Source organism: Heloderma suspectum, chromosome 9 (genome assembly GCF_057233095.1).
Source record: "Heloderma suspectum isolate Gila_16-S chromosome 9, 16-S_ref, whole genome shotgun sequence".
Classification (NCBI taxonomy): domain Eukaryota; kingdom Metazoa; phylum Chordata; class Lepidosauria; order Squamata; family Helodermatidae; genus Heloderma; species Heloderma suspectum.
Genome location: NC_139466.1, coordinates 22764633 through 22777664, shown reverse-complemented (window position 1 = coordinate 22777664; position 13032 = coordinate 22764633). Strand labels below are relative to the sequence as shown.

Below are 13032 nucleotides of genomic sequence, written 5' to 3'. Positions count from 1 at the left end.
GCAGGCAGAGAGCTCAACGTTCAATTTAAGGGAAACCGGCTCAATCACAACATGCATCCCAAATATCTTGGAGTCACAATGGATAGGACACTTTCCTATAAACAACACTTGATGAAGACTGCTTCCAAACTGAGAAGTAGAAATAACATTCTACACAAACTATGCGGCACTAGCTGGGGCTCAACAGCGGATACGCTGAGAACAACCGCACTCAGTCTGGTTTACTCAGCAGCAGAGTACTGTGCCCCAGTGTGGCTTAATAGTCTGCACTCGAGAAAGATCAATACACAACTGCATGAGTCAATGCATATTGTTAGTGGGATGATACGATCTACTCCCACATACTGGCTGCCTGTTTTGCGACATATACCACCTCTGGATGCAAGACAAAAGAGCTCCCTTCTTCAAGAATACCGGAAGATTACTGACATTCTCCAGCTACCAATATTAAATGACGTAACCTACTTGGAGCGAAACAGGTTAAGATTGAGACATCCAGACATTTCTACTGCTAAAGCTCTTCTAGAAGATGATTTCAATATCCACAACACGTGGAAACAACATTGGCTAGGAAACTGCCCCCACAATGCCGAAGCTTGCCCTGCATCTTGGAAAAACCACCTGGATTTGACCAGCTCCGTGCAATATGGACAACCTTGAACCAAATTCACATGGGTCATGGTAGATGTGCATATGCCCTTTATAAATGAGGCAAAACAACATTATCACATTGTGACTGTGGGGCTGAAAAACAAACTATCCAACATATAGTGACAAAGTGTCAAAACCAAGCCTGCAATGGAGACTCTGCTGTGACAACTGAAGTAAAAAACTATATCTGTAACAGAGACATATGTTTGTAATATTCCTGTCTATATTTTATATTTTACATTTCATATTTATTATGCTCTATGTTTTTATTGTAATGCGATGTAAATGTGCCATACGATAAATAATAATAATTGTTGTTGTTGTTCAGTCATTCAGTCGTGTCGGACTCTTCGTGACCCCATGGACCATAGCACGCCAGGCCTTCCTGTCCTGCGCTCTCTCCCGGAGCATGCTCAAGTTCATATTCATTGCATCCGTGATGCTATCTAGCCATCTCATCCTCTGCCGTCCCCTTCTCCTTTTGCCTTCAGTCCTTCCCAGCATCAGGGTCTTTTCCAGGGAGTTTTCTCTTCGCATTAGGTGGCCAAAATATTGGAGCTTCAGCTTCATTATCTGTCCTTCCAATGAGCACTCAGGGTTGATTTCCTTTAGGATGGACTGATTTGACCTCCTTGCAGTCCAGGGCACTCGTAAGAGTCTTCTCCAGCACCACAGTTCGAAAGCATCAGTTCTTTGGCGCTCAGCCTTCCTTATAGTCCAGCTCTCACAGCCATACATTACTACTGGGAAAACCATAGCTTTGATTAGACGGACCTTTGTCGGCAAGGTGATGTCTCTGCTTCTTACTATGCTGTCTAGGTTGGCCATAGCTTTCCTCCCAAGGAGCAAGCGTCTTTTAATTTCATGGCTACAGTCACCGTCTGCGGTGATCTTGGAGCCCAAGAAAGTAAAATCTGTCACTGCTTCCATTTCTTCCCCTTCTATATGCCAGGAAGTAATGAGGCCAGATGCCATGATCTTAGTTTTTTTAATGTTGAGTTTCAAACCAGCTTTTGCACTCTCCTCTTTCACCCTCAACAAGAGCCTCTTGAGATCCTCTTCGATTTCTGCCATTAGGGTGGTATCGTCTGCATATCAGAGGTTGTTCATAATTCTCCCAGCAATCTTAATTCTGACCTCTGATTCATCCAACCCGGCATTTCTCATGATGTACTCTGCATATAAGTTAAATAAGCAGGGTGACAATATGCAGCCTTGTCGTACTCCTTTCCCAATTTGGAACCAATCGGTTGTTCCATGTCTGGTTCTTACTGTTGCTTCTTGACCCTCGTACAGGTTTCTCAGGAGACAGGTAAGGTGGTCTGGTACTCCCATCACTTTCAGAATTTGCCACAGTTTGTTGTGATCCACACAATCAAAGGCTTTAGCATAGTCAATGAAGCAGAAATAGACGTTTTTCTGGAATTCTCTTGCTTTCTCCATGATGCAGCGAATGTTGGCGATTTGTTCCTCTGCCTCTAGTTCCTCTGCCTCTTCTAAACCCAGCTTGTACTTCCGGTAGTTCTCGGTTCGCATACTGCTGAAGCCTAGCTTGTAGGATTTTGAGCATCACCTTGCTGGCATGTGAAGTGAGCGCAATTGTGCGGTAGTTTGAACACTCTTTGGCATTGCCCTTCTTTGGAATTGGAATGTAAACTGACCTTTTCCAGTCTTGTGGCCACTGTTGAGTGTTCCAGATTTGTTGGCATATTGAATGCAGCACTTTAACAGCATCATCTTTTAGTATTTTAAATAGCTCGGCTGGAATACTGTCATCTCCGCTAGCTTTGTTGTTACTAATGCTTCCTAAGGCCCACTTGACTTCACTCTCTAGGATGTCCGGCTCAAGTTCAGTGATCGCACTATCATGGCTATCAGGGACATTCAGATCTTTCCTGTATAGTTCTTCTGTGTATTCTTGCCACCTCTTCTTAATCTCATCTGCTTCTGTTAGGTCCCTGCCTTCTTTGTCCTTTATCATGCCCGTCTTTGCACCAAACGTTCCCTTGAGATCTCCAATTTTCTTGAAGAGATCTCGAGTCTTTCCCATTCTGTTGTTTTCCTCGATTTCTTTGCATTGTTCATTTAAGAAGGCCTTCTTGTCTCTCCTTGCTATTCTCTGGAACTCTGCATTCAGTTGGGTATATCTTCCCCTTTCTCCCTTGCTTTTCGCTTCCCTTCTTTCATGAGCTACTTGTAAAGCCTCATCAGACAGCCACTTTGCTTTCTTGCATTTCTTTTTCTTTGGGATGGATTGAGTTGCTGCCTCCTGAACAATGTTACGGACCTCCGTCCATAGTTCCTCAGGCACTCTGTCTATCAGGTCTAATCCCTGAAATCTATTCCTCACCTCCACTGTATATTCATCAGGGATATGATTTAGGTTATACCTGAACGGTTTAGTGGTTTTCCCGATGTTCTTCAATTTCAGCCAAAATTTTGCAAGAAGCAGCTCATGATCTGAGCCACAGTCAGCTCCAGGTCTTGTTTTTACTGACTGTATGGAGCTTCTCCATCTTTGGCTGCAAAGGACATAATCAATCTGATTTCGATATTGACCATCTGGTGACGTCCATGTGTAGAGTCGCCTCTTGTGCTGTTGGAAAAGAGTGTTTGCTATGATCAGCATGTTCTCTTGGCAAAACTCTATTAGCTTTTGCCCTGCTTCATTTTGTACACCAAGGCCATGCCTGCCTGTTATCCCGGTGATTTCTTGACTTCCTACTTTAGCATTCCAATCCCCTATGATGAAGAGGACATCTTTTTTTGGTGTTAGTTCTAGAAGGTGTTGTAGGTCTTCATAGAACCGATCAACCTCAGCTTCTTCGGCCTCAGTGGTTGGGGCATAGACTTGAATTACTGTGATGTTGAATGGTTTGCCTTGGATTCGTACTGAGATCATTCTATCATTTTTAAGATTGTACCCCAGTACTGCTTTTCCCACCCTTTTGTTGACTATGAGTGCTACTCCATTTCTTCTAAGGGATTCTTGCCCAGAATAGTAGATATGATGGTCACCTGAATTAAATTTGCCCATGCCTGTCCATTTGAGTTCGCTGATTCCCAAGATGTCGATGTTCAATCTTGCCATCTCATGTTTGACCACCTCCAGCTTACCTTGATTCATTGATCTGACATTCCAGGTTCCTAAACAATATTGTTCTTTACAGCATCGGATTTTCTTTTCACCACCAGACACATCCACAGCTGAGTGTCCTTTTGGGTTTGGCCCAGCCGCTTCACTCTTTCTGGCACTACTTGGAAATACCCTCTGCTCTTCCCCAGTAGCATATTGGACACCTTCCGACCTGAGGGGCTCATCTTCCGGCATCATCTCTTTTAGCCTTGTGATACGTTCCATGGGGTTTTCTCGGCAAGAATACTGGAGTGGTTTGCCATTTCCTTCTCCAGTGGACCACATTTTGTCAGAACTCTCTGCCATGACCTGTCCATCTTGGGTGGCCCTGCACGGCATAGCTTATGGCTTCACTGAGTTACGCAAGCCCCTTCGCCACAACAAGACAGTGATCCATGAAGGGGAAATAATAATAATAGCCAAGGCATAAACACAGAAGCACAGTTTAATGCAGCAGTGGGGAATCATATTGGTTCTGAGGGGAGGTTTGCTCCCCCAGACCTGCCACAGCCCAGATTACGTCAGAGAGCGGGGCTCCATGCATGACATCAGGGGCATCCATCCCAATGTCATTAGGTCTCTGGCTGGGGAGTCAGCTTTGCTTGGCCCTCGCTTTCCCCACTTGGGGAAGGTGAGGGACAAGCAGAATGCACTCAGACAGGGGGTGGCTGAGCCCCATGGTTGGGACTAAGCCGACTCCTGAAACTGCCATCTGAGTGCATTGCCAGCCTTGTTTGCTGGGGCAGGTGAGGGACAAGCTGTGTGCACTCAGCCAGAATCCTAGTTATTTCCAATCTGTGATCAGATAACAAAGAGATTCCCCTTTGCACTGCTTGCCCTCTCATTGGGGACAATCACAGATCAGATGTAAAAAGGAGATTCCTTTCCACATCTTTTCCCCATGCCTGTACTAGCCTCCAAGACTAGTGGGGCTTGGGCAGAGGAGGAGGCAGATCCCAAACCTCTGCAAGCCGAGCCCAAACCTCTGCAGGCCAGGTGTGGAACCTCCATGGGCTGGAGGTTCCCTATCCTTGGCTTAATGGGTGAACAGCTGTGTTAGACTGCTTTGCCTTAAATATTAGAGGTCTTCATATTTTAAAAAGGTCTTGGTACCCCTGAGTATATTGCGGTCTTTAACCTGTACCTCTTCTCATTGCCTTCTGTACACTTTCTCTTAACACTGGCTCATTTGCAATGTTCTATGCACCAAATGCAACAGCATCCCCTTCTCAATTCATCAAACTCTTCTGTCTTCCTCCTGGTGCCTCCTCAAGACAAAGCATTTCCCTAAACTTACTTTGTCTAATCTTCTACTGCCACCTGATTTGTACCTACCACATCCTCACTACCATGTAGAACAGATACTTCACGCTTTCCACTACAGGGAAGCTCTTTAACACCAACTTATCTGACAAAGAACTGCTGTGTGTCTGGCATGGAACTCTTGTGCATTGTGGAGGATTCTGGAACATGCTATAAGGGCACATACTAGCTCATATGAGCTGGCACCATTATCTTGTATTTTCTGAGTATATGGCCTAGAATTCCCATGTACAATCCTACAATGGCTGGATATTGTAGAGGAGGATCAAGCTGCCCTTCTTGACTTGTTTGCAGTTACTGATAACCTTAGTGAATTCCTGATAAGCTTCTAAGGAACATCAGAATTGCCAGGACAACAGTTTGAAAGCCACCTGTCCTGTCCTCTCTTCCTCATCTGTCTATTCTGTCTAAGGTGACCTATAACCCCTCCTGGAGGGAGTCATCTCAATTCTACATTAGACATAACACCTCCTACACTACTAGTGCTAAACACATGTGAAATTGCAGCAGTATTGACTGTAGAATTTTAGATAGCTAGTAACTCCCAAGATTGACTATCAACATCATCCTTCTTTAACTGTACACATAGGACCTCTAGGGCTCTTAGAGAATAATAGTGGTTGCCTTAAATTGCAGAATACCAGTACATTAGCAACTTGCAAAACCCATAGTTTGAGTATTATTAAAAGATTTTTTTAAAATCTCAAGCGGAAATTCAAAACGTAAATATTATCTTTGCCATCACCTGTGTTATGTTTTTTTGGCATGTTGATGATTATGCTGACCACCTCTGTCACAGATCAGTAAAAGGAACGACTGGTGCTTTCAGCAGTATCTGATGGAAATGTGTGGTTGGTATTTTCTTTAAAATAGAGGTGTCTTTCAGGCATGGAGGATAATGTAAGCCGCCTTGGGTTCCTTGCAAGAGGAAAAAAGGCGGGATATAAATAAAATAAATAAATGGAATAGGGAAAGATGAAGACTGCAATCCACACCTCCATGGATTGTCCTTTGTATCTTTCACCAGGGAGGGATCATAGCTCATTAGCAGAACACATGCTTTGCATACAGCTTAGTGGGTAATAGTTAAAAGATGGAAAACTGCAGAACTTCTAATATTGGAGCCTTGGTACATGGTGCTGTGGCAAATATCCATGGCAGAAAAAAACTGACATACCAAACGCAATTAACTGAAAGGAAAGGCAAAATAACTGATTTTTATAAAATATAGCATGATTTTATTCTATATACAAATCAAGGACATATGGAAAAGAGATTAAACACAAATTGTTCTTATAAAGAACCATAAAGAAAACCTCCAAGTAGTTAATGGATTCCACCTAAAGTTTTGTCTGTAAAGTAAAGGGGGGATATTAAATGTACTACCTTCTGTCAATAACTAGATTTAAATTCAATACGGTTTTTGTTCGTTTGACAGTTAGTTGGAATTAAAAAAAAAATAGAACACATGTTTTGTGTGCAAGAAGTCCATGTTCAGTCCCTGTCATCTTCAGTTAAGAGGATCATAAAGCAGGGCTGGGAGCGGACCCCTGCCTAGCACTTTAGGCAACCCACTGCTAGTCAAAATAGACAGTACTGGGCTTGTCAGGCAAATATTCCGACCTGGTATAAAGCAGCTTAGAGTGGATGGTGTCCCTATGTTGGGACAGTCCTAAGTTTATAAATATCTTTACGCTTCTCTGTCAGGCATGGGTGCTCAGAGCAACCATTACATTAGCTATGTTCCTATATGGCATTATGGTTTTTCCCTGTGACTTCAGGCATACACATCCATCTATCAGAAAAGGACAAGATGAATTCATTCACATTCAAAGCATACAAGATGGACAAGACTATGTGGAGAACAATGGCATGAGACCTGCAGAAATAGACTGAGCACAAGAACGCTTCCCTATAGAAGACAGATGACTTTAGGAATAACAGTGAAACTCTACAGAAAATTACAAATAGAACGCAGTAAGTTCAACAGACCAGTATTGTCTTCATTAACTAAAGAAGGTGCACAACCTAAGCTTATAACAAAATGTGTTTTATTGCTACAGTTAGACTCCTAAATTTTGATGTTGGCAAGGCATGAAGTTCTATTATGAGAACTGCATTACAACATTGAGAATCATAATGAATTGACTCTGATATTAAAATGTATAAATGGTTTACTATCTGATTTGTAGCAGAAACAGCCAAACTTCATCCTGCAAAGTAACCCAAAGCAAACCCTCCATATGCTGATTGACTCACAATCAATGTCTGTTGTTGACATAAAACAGCAGCTTAGTTTTTGAACATCTTTCACAGAAGACCATCTGTCTGCATTGCCAAATGATAAACTAAGTATTTCAGCTTCAATGTTTATTGTGCATTTAACTCTGGGATGGAAGGTGTATTTTTTTTTTTTTTTACTTCTTTGTCATATCCTAATGAAACATAAAATGGAATTTGTAGTCAGCAAAAGCTATACAACTGAGTGGGAAGGAAGGTCTGCTGGAATGAGATTTGCTTGAGCACCAACATACCACCTGCAGAACTGAATACTGGAATGGATATTTCCTTCTAGTACCTACCTTGCATGTAGTCTAGACCAAAAGGCAGGGATAACATTCCACTATTATCTTTCCTTCATGCATTTCCTAGGATAAAAACCTCATCATACAAAGCAATCTCATTCAAAATGTGTACGCTACATTATATACCAATTTAATTGTTGTGAACCTCCCAAAGAGTTTCAGCTACTGGGCAGTATAGAAATGTAATTAATTAATTAATTAACTGATTGCAAGCAATCTCCCTTTCTGTGTTTCTCATTCAGGATTTCACTAACCTTTCATGTCTACCTTCCCTAAGTTTTCACTACATTTTACTTATTCAGCCAATTTATATCCTGCCTCTTCAAAATTGTTTGAGGTGGTTTATTTAAGTACGTTTGAAGGGTTACTTTATGTGATTATTTACTTATTTGACTTTCTATGAAGGTTTACCAGGTTGGACTGCAGCCATGCTGCTGATTTATGTTTAAACATATTTTTTAAATCATTCCACCTAGCCCCCCACTACCACCTCTACGCCACACACACACCTTTGGCTACATTTTTACATGTGCTATGGTATAATGTGTGTGATGTTCATAATGTGTCAATACGTAAAGGTAAAGGTGTCCGCAGCCACTCGTGTCCGACTCTAGGGGGTGGTACCCATCTCCATTTCTAAGCCGAAGAGCCAGCGCTGTCCGAAGACGCTTCTGTGGTCATGTGGCCGGCACGACTGAACACCGAGGTGCACGGAACACTGTTACCTTTCCCGCCGAAGCGGTACCTATTTATCTACTTGCAATTTCTTGCTTTCGAACTGCTAGGTTGGCAGGAGCTGGGACTGAAGATGGGAGCTCACTCCATCACGCGGCACTCGGGTCTCGAACTGCTGTCCTGCCGACCTTCCGGTCTGCAGTTCAGAGTCTTAACCACTAAGCCACCGCGGCCCCACCGTATGTGTCAATACATACAGCTATAGAATTACTTCGATAACTGTAGCAGTCTATCCTTTATCCAATTTCTACTGTTCCAAGGGACTAAGCTCCATTCATTATGCACAAACGTGCTAATATAGGGGTGGGAAGTAGGCCTGAAAAGAGTAACTGCGTGAGAGGATCTTCAGGAAAAGAGAAGTTATAACCTCAAACGTTATTCTTTCATAGGAGAAAGAGAGATGACTAGGGAGTTAAATGAGTTGAAATTCAAATATCTAAATGAAGAAATCCTAATACAACAATGAATACAGAATGCTGGGCAGGGGGCACCCAGATGTATTTGACTATATATAGTAACACAGACAGCATCATTATCTATGGAATGATGTCCCTTCTAAAGACAAAAGGTGTCATTTCTCAAGCACGCAACCAAGCCTGTGGTGATATACAATTTATACATAATTATACATTCAGAGGTTATTTGAGATATGAGAAAGTAATTCACAGACAAGATTATAAAACAGCAAGAAGAAGAAACAGAAGAAAATAAACAAGTCAGGTTCATAGAAGTAAGTGCCCTTTCCAGAGTAGCAAGTATTTCTGTCCTGAAGGAAGGAAACCATTTTGATGATAATCAATACCTGTAGCAGCTCACAAAGCAACTGAGAAAGGTCAGAGCCTGTACTATCCATACAGCCTTCTTTATAACTTCCTTTCTTCTGATGCTTCTTGATAATGTGATAATAACTTATTTATAGGGAACATTTTGCTGGAAAATCATATGTGAGGAGGAACTGTAAGACGCAAAGGGATTTTTCTTGTTTTCAAGTCACTCACAATGCTTTGATCAGAAGAATAGAAGTTAGTTTTCTTCTTCAATCACTGATTGTTTTGGATTTTTTTTTAACCCTACAAAATCTTCCATACATCATCATAACTTCTGAAACCCAGAATACGCCACTGGGAAACAAGTCAAACTTTCGACACATTTTTAGCCAAACTGGGAATGGTTGGGTATCTCTAAAATCCTTTTGAAGATTGATCTATCTTTTTAGGCATTGTTTTATCAGCTTTTGAAGCCTTATTTCATTACAGCTAACATTTAAACCAAGATACTGTTACAGAACATGTGTTCTCCCTCTGATATATATTTAACATTTACATTGGAAGTAACCATTAGAAATATATGCATTTGTTCCAGACCTTAAGATTAAAAAAAAACACCTTTCTGGAAATAGCAAGACATAATGTATAGCTACTTCCCCCACCCTTCATAAAAAAAACCGCAATTAAGTTTGTTAAATGCCAACATAGAATATACTGACTACATACATCTATAATTTTATGCATCTATAAAAAACAACTGTCTATATCTATACGTACAGAGATCTATCGGGGGGGGGGGGCAGGGGGAGAGAACCTGCACAAAACATGCATTATACTAGGACTATGATAACATGACTTCAAAGTAACCGTAGGTTTAGAGATAGAATAAGAGAAAGAAAAGGAATGGGCCCAATTAGGCATTCAGTTCAAAATACAGTGTCCTGATTTGAACAACAAAATCAGGTAACTGATTCTGCTAATTGCAGCCAACAGATCTTCTCAAGGTGGTGGTGGTTGTTTTACACAAGGTGGCCGTTCTAGACTTTCTACTCAATATGTTCAAGCTTACAAAGCCAAGTCTTTGCCACCACCTGCTTTGGATGTTCCTATATGGATTTCTGACTTCAACTCTTAACTGAGAAGGGTCCAAACTTAGAAATACTTTTTGTCTACCACCTGTATGGGTAATGTGGCTATATATCTGGAAGTGGGTACACGATCAATTGAATAAAAAAGCTTGGATAAATGAAACAGTGGTTGTGTTTGCACTTTCCACTCTTCCCTCTGGTGATATTCAGCTAATGTTCTTTGAATATGCCTAAATACTACAATTGAAGTGTGATTTCCTAAGTTATAGGAAACGACATATTTACCATTTCTTCATGTCATTTTTATACATTATCTAAAGGTGAACTATACAGCTTTGGGTTATATTCTCTCAGAGATTTTGCATTCAGCAGCCAGGAACAATAAGCCATCCAATATCCTGGAGTTAAGTAAACCAATCAGAACATAGTCCCTTTGCAATGTGGACTGCAAAAGTATAAAGTGCAGGGGACACTTTTGCTCTGGGGTATGTGCAGATCATTTCTATGTGAATCACATTATTTGTTCACCCCCAATCATAAAAGATCTGTGTAGACACTACTTATTGAATTATGTCCTGAATTTCAGGGATTTCCTCCCTGAAATACAAATTGTTTGAGTCTTCACAAGATAAGTACACACAGACACACACACACAGTACTATAAAGGAAACATGACATCTGGAACTGGCATGGGGAACATCACTGGGAGAAGTAGGAAAAGGCACCGATCAATACTGAGATAAATCTACTTCAACTCATAATTAATCTGCCACTTCCGCATTAAATTTTGTTTCTGACTTGTGCCTTGCCTGTATAATACTGTAAAATCTACCCTGACTTCCCAAGACATCAACATAGCCAGAATTTATCCAGTTTCTATATAGCTGTAAAGTGTAACTGGATTATTCATTCAACTAGCTCACCACAGGTAACTATGTAATCCAACCTCTATGGAGAAAGAACAGAATAAACAAGCACAGTCACAATGTGCACATATGAAGAAAAGAGTGCCATGCGAGTTACCCGACAGCAAATTATTTCTGTATGCTCCTTTATAACAACCCAGTTGCCCCACAATGACCAGACATAGTTATGCTTCTAATGTGGTAACACAATGGAAAAAAAACATTTACCAATGCATCATAGCGAGGTAGTATGAAGAGTTAATCTGAACTGTAGGTACATGTTACCTACTAACCAACAGCCAAGCCTCATTTTTACAGATGTGCTAAGTAGACAGATCGTGTAGTTTCAAGTACTTCTAACTTTTGTAACTTGATTTCAATTTAATTTTATGTTTATGTATAAAAGTGAAGACACAGAAAACAAGGGCACTTTGTTTTGTAGATGAATGTGAATGTGTTAGCAGTACTTTCCTATTACTACAACAGATTTGTAAAAATGCATTAGAAAGATGTTCTGTTTTAACCTACTAAATGTTTTTAAAGTTGCTGTAGTTAAGAATTTACAATAAAATAAAACTCCATGTAGTAAAGTTACAGTCAGATAACTGTTTGCAGCCTAGGCACACACAAACTGCTGATAGTTACCCAACAGATTAAGGCTTGCTGCTGGCAATATGGATCCATGCACTACAAACTATATGGCATATGGCTGAGCAGTATGATAATTCTAGGCAATTTGAATACTCCCTGAAGGTAAGCATCATATTCTGGCCCATGTGATTTTTCCACCCATTCCTCCTGATGCAGTTAATTACAACCCACAGGCAGCCACTGGGAAAGACATCAGCAAGAAACCAATTTAAGAAGAGAGAAAGTGAAAGAGAAGGAGGGGGGACACTCTCTCTTACAAGTATTTTATATACATATATGAGACAGCTATGGCAGGGAGGGGGAACTGATGCATGTGAAAAAACAAGAGAAACACACAATGGGTTGGATCCTAAGAATTGTAAGTGGAGTTCTATTTGTAGAAGGAGATTTCCTGCCTCCTTCTTCATGCTTTACTGCCTAGCAACAACACCACACCCCAACCCATATCTGAGGATCAGGCACCACTGGAAATAGAGTGGGATGTAGCATGGAAGGCAGCATCTGGAAGAGAGAACTGATGGAAATCAGAACCTTTCATCCCTTCTAGAAGTGCTTACACACTTGTAATTAGGTCTTTGGATCCAATTCCAATAGTTCTTCCATTACTGCAAGTAATACCAGTGCCCTGATACAGAGCCCTGTGCATGCTGAGAGATATACACAGCGCTCCAGTTGTCTTTGCCATGCGTTTTAATAGGTTGAAGAGCCCAAAATGGAAGAACCACATGCAAATTGAAGTGCATGTGAGAAATTGTGTGGATGCAATCAAATCCATGCATAAATCCTACTAGGACTTCAAATGGGGCTTAAGTGCAGAAGTACACAGTATGCACATCCTGGGCATGCACAGTTTAAGCAGTCCTGAGAAGATATCACTAATAGGTCATCACTGTCACCTCATCACAGGCATCTGAATACATATTTTATATAGCTTTTACAGCAGAAGTGGGAAACCTTTTCAATCTGAGGGCTACATTCCCTTTGGGGGAACCTTTCAGGGGCCACATGCCAGAGGATGGGACCCCTTGAAAAACTGGGTTGGGTCATCCCACACTCTCTCTTTCATACACCTACAGATGCATTCTCACACATAACACACACATTAATTCTTACACACAGACATATACACACTAATTGTGTGCGCACACATACAAGCACACTCCTCCCTGAAATGTCCTTCCATGCAGCAAA

At 41.2% G+C, this 13032-nt stretch overlaps 1 protein-coding gene across 11 annotated transcripts in view; it reads right to left on the bottom strand.

The window, feature by feature from the left end:
• The window catches only part of DIAPH2 (diaphanous related formin 2), a 503126-nt gene that overhangs the window by 184818 nt on the left and 305276 nt on the right, over positions 1–13032 (bottom strand). The gene's annotated exons all lie outside the window — the stretch shown is intronic.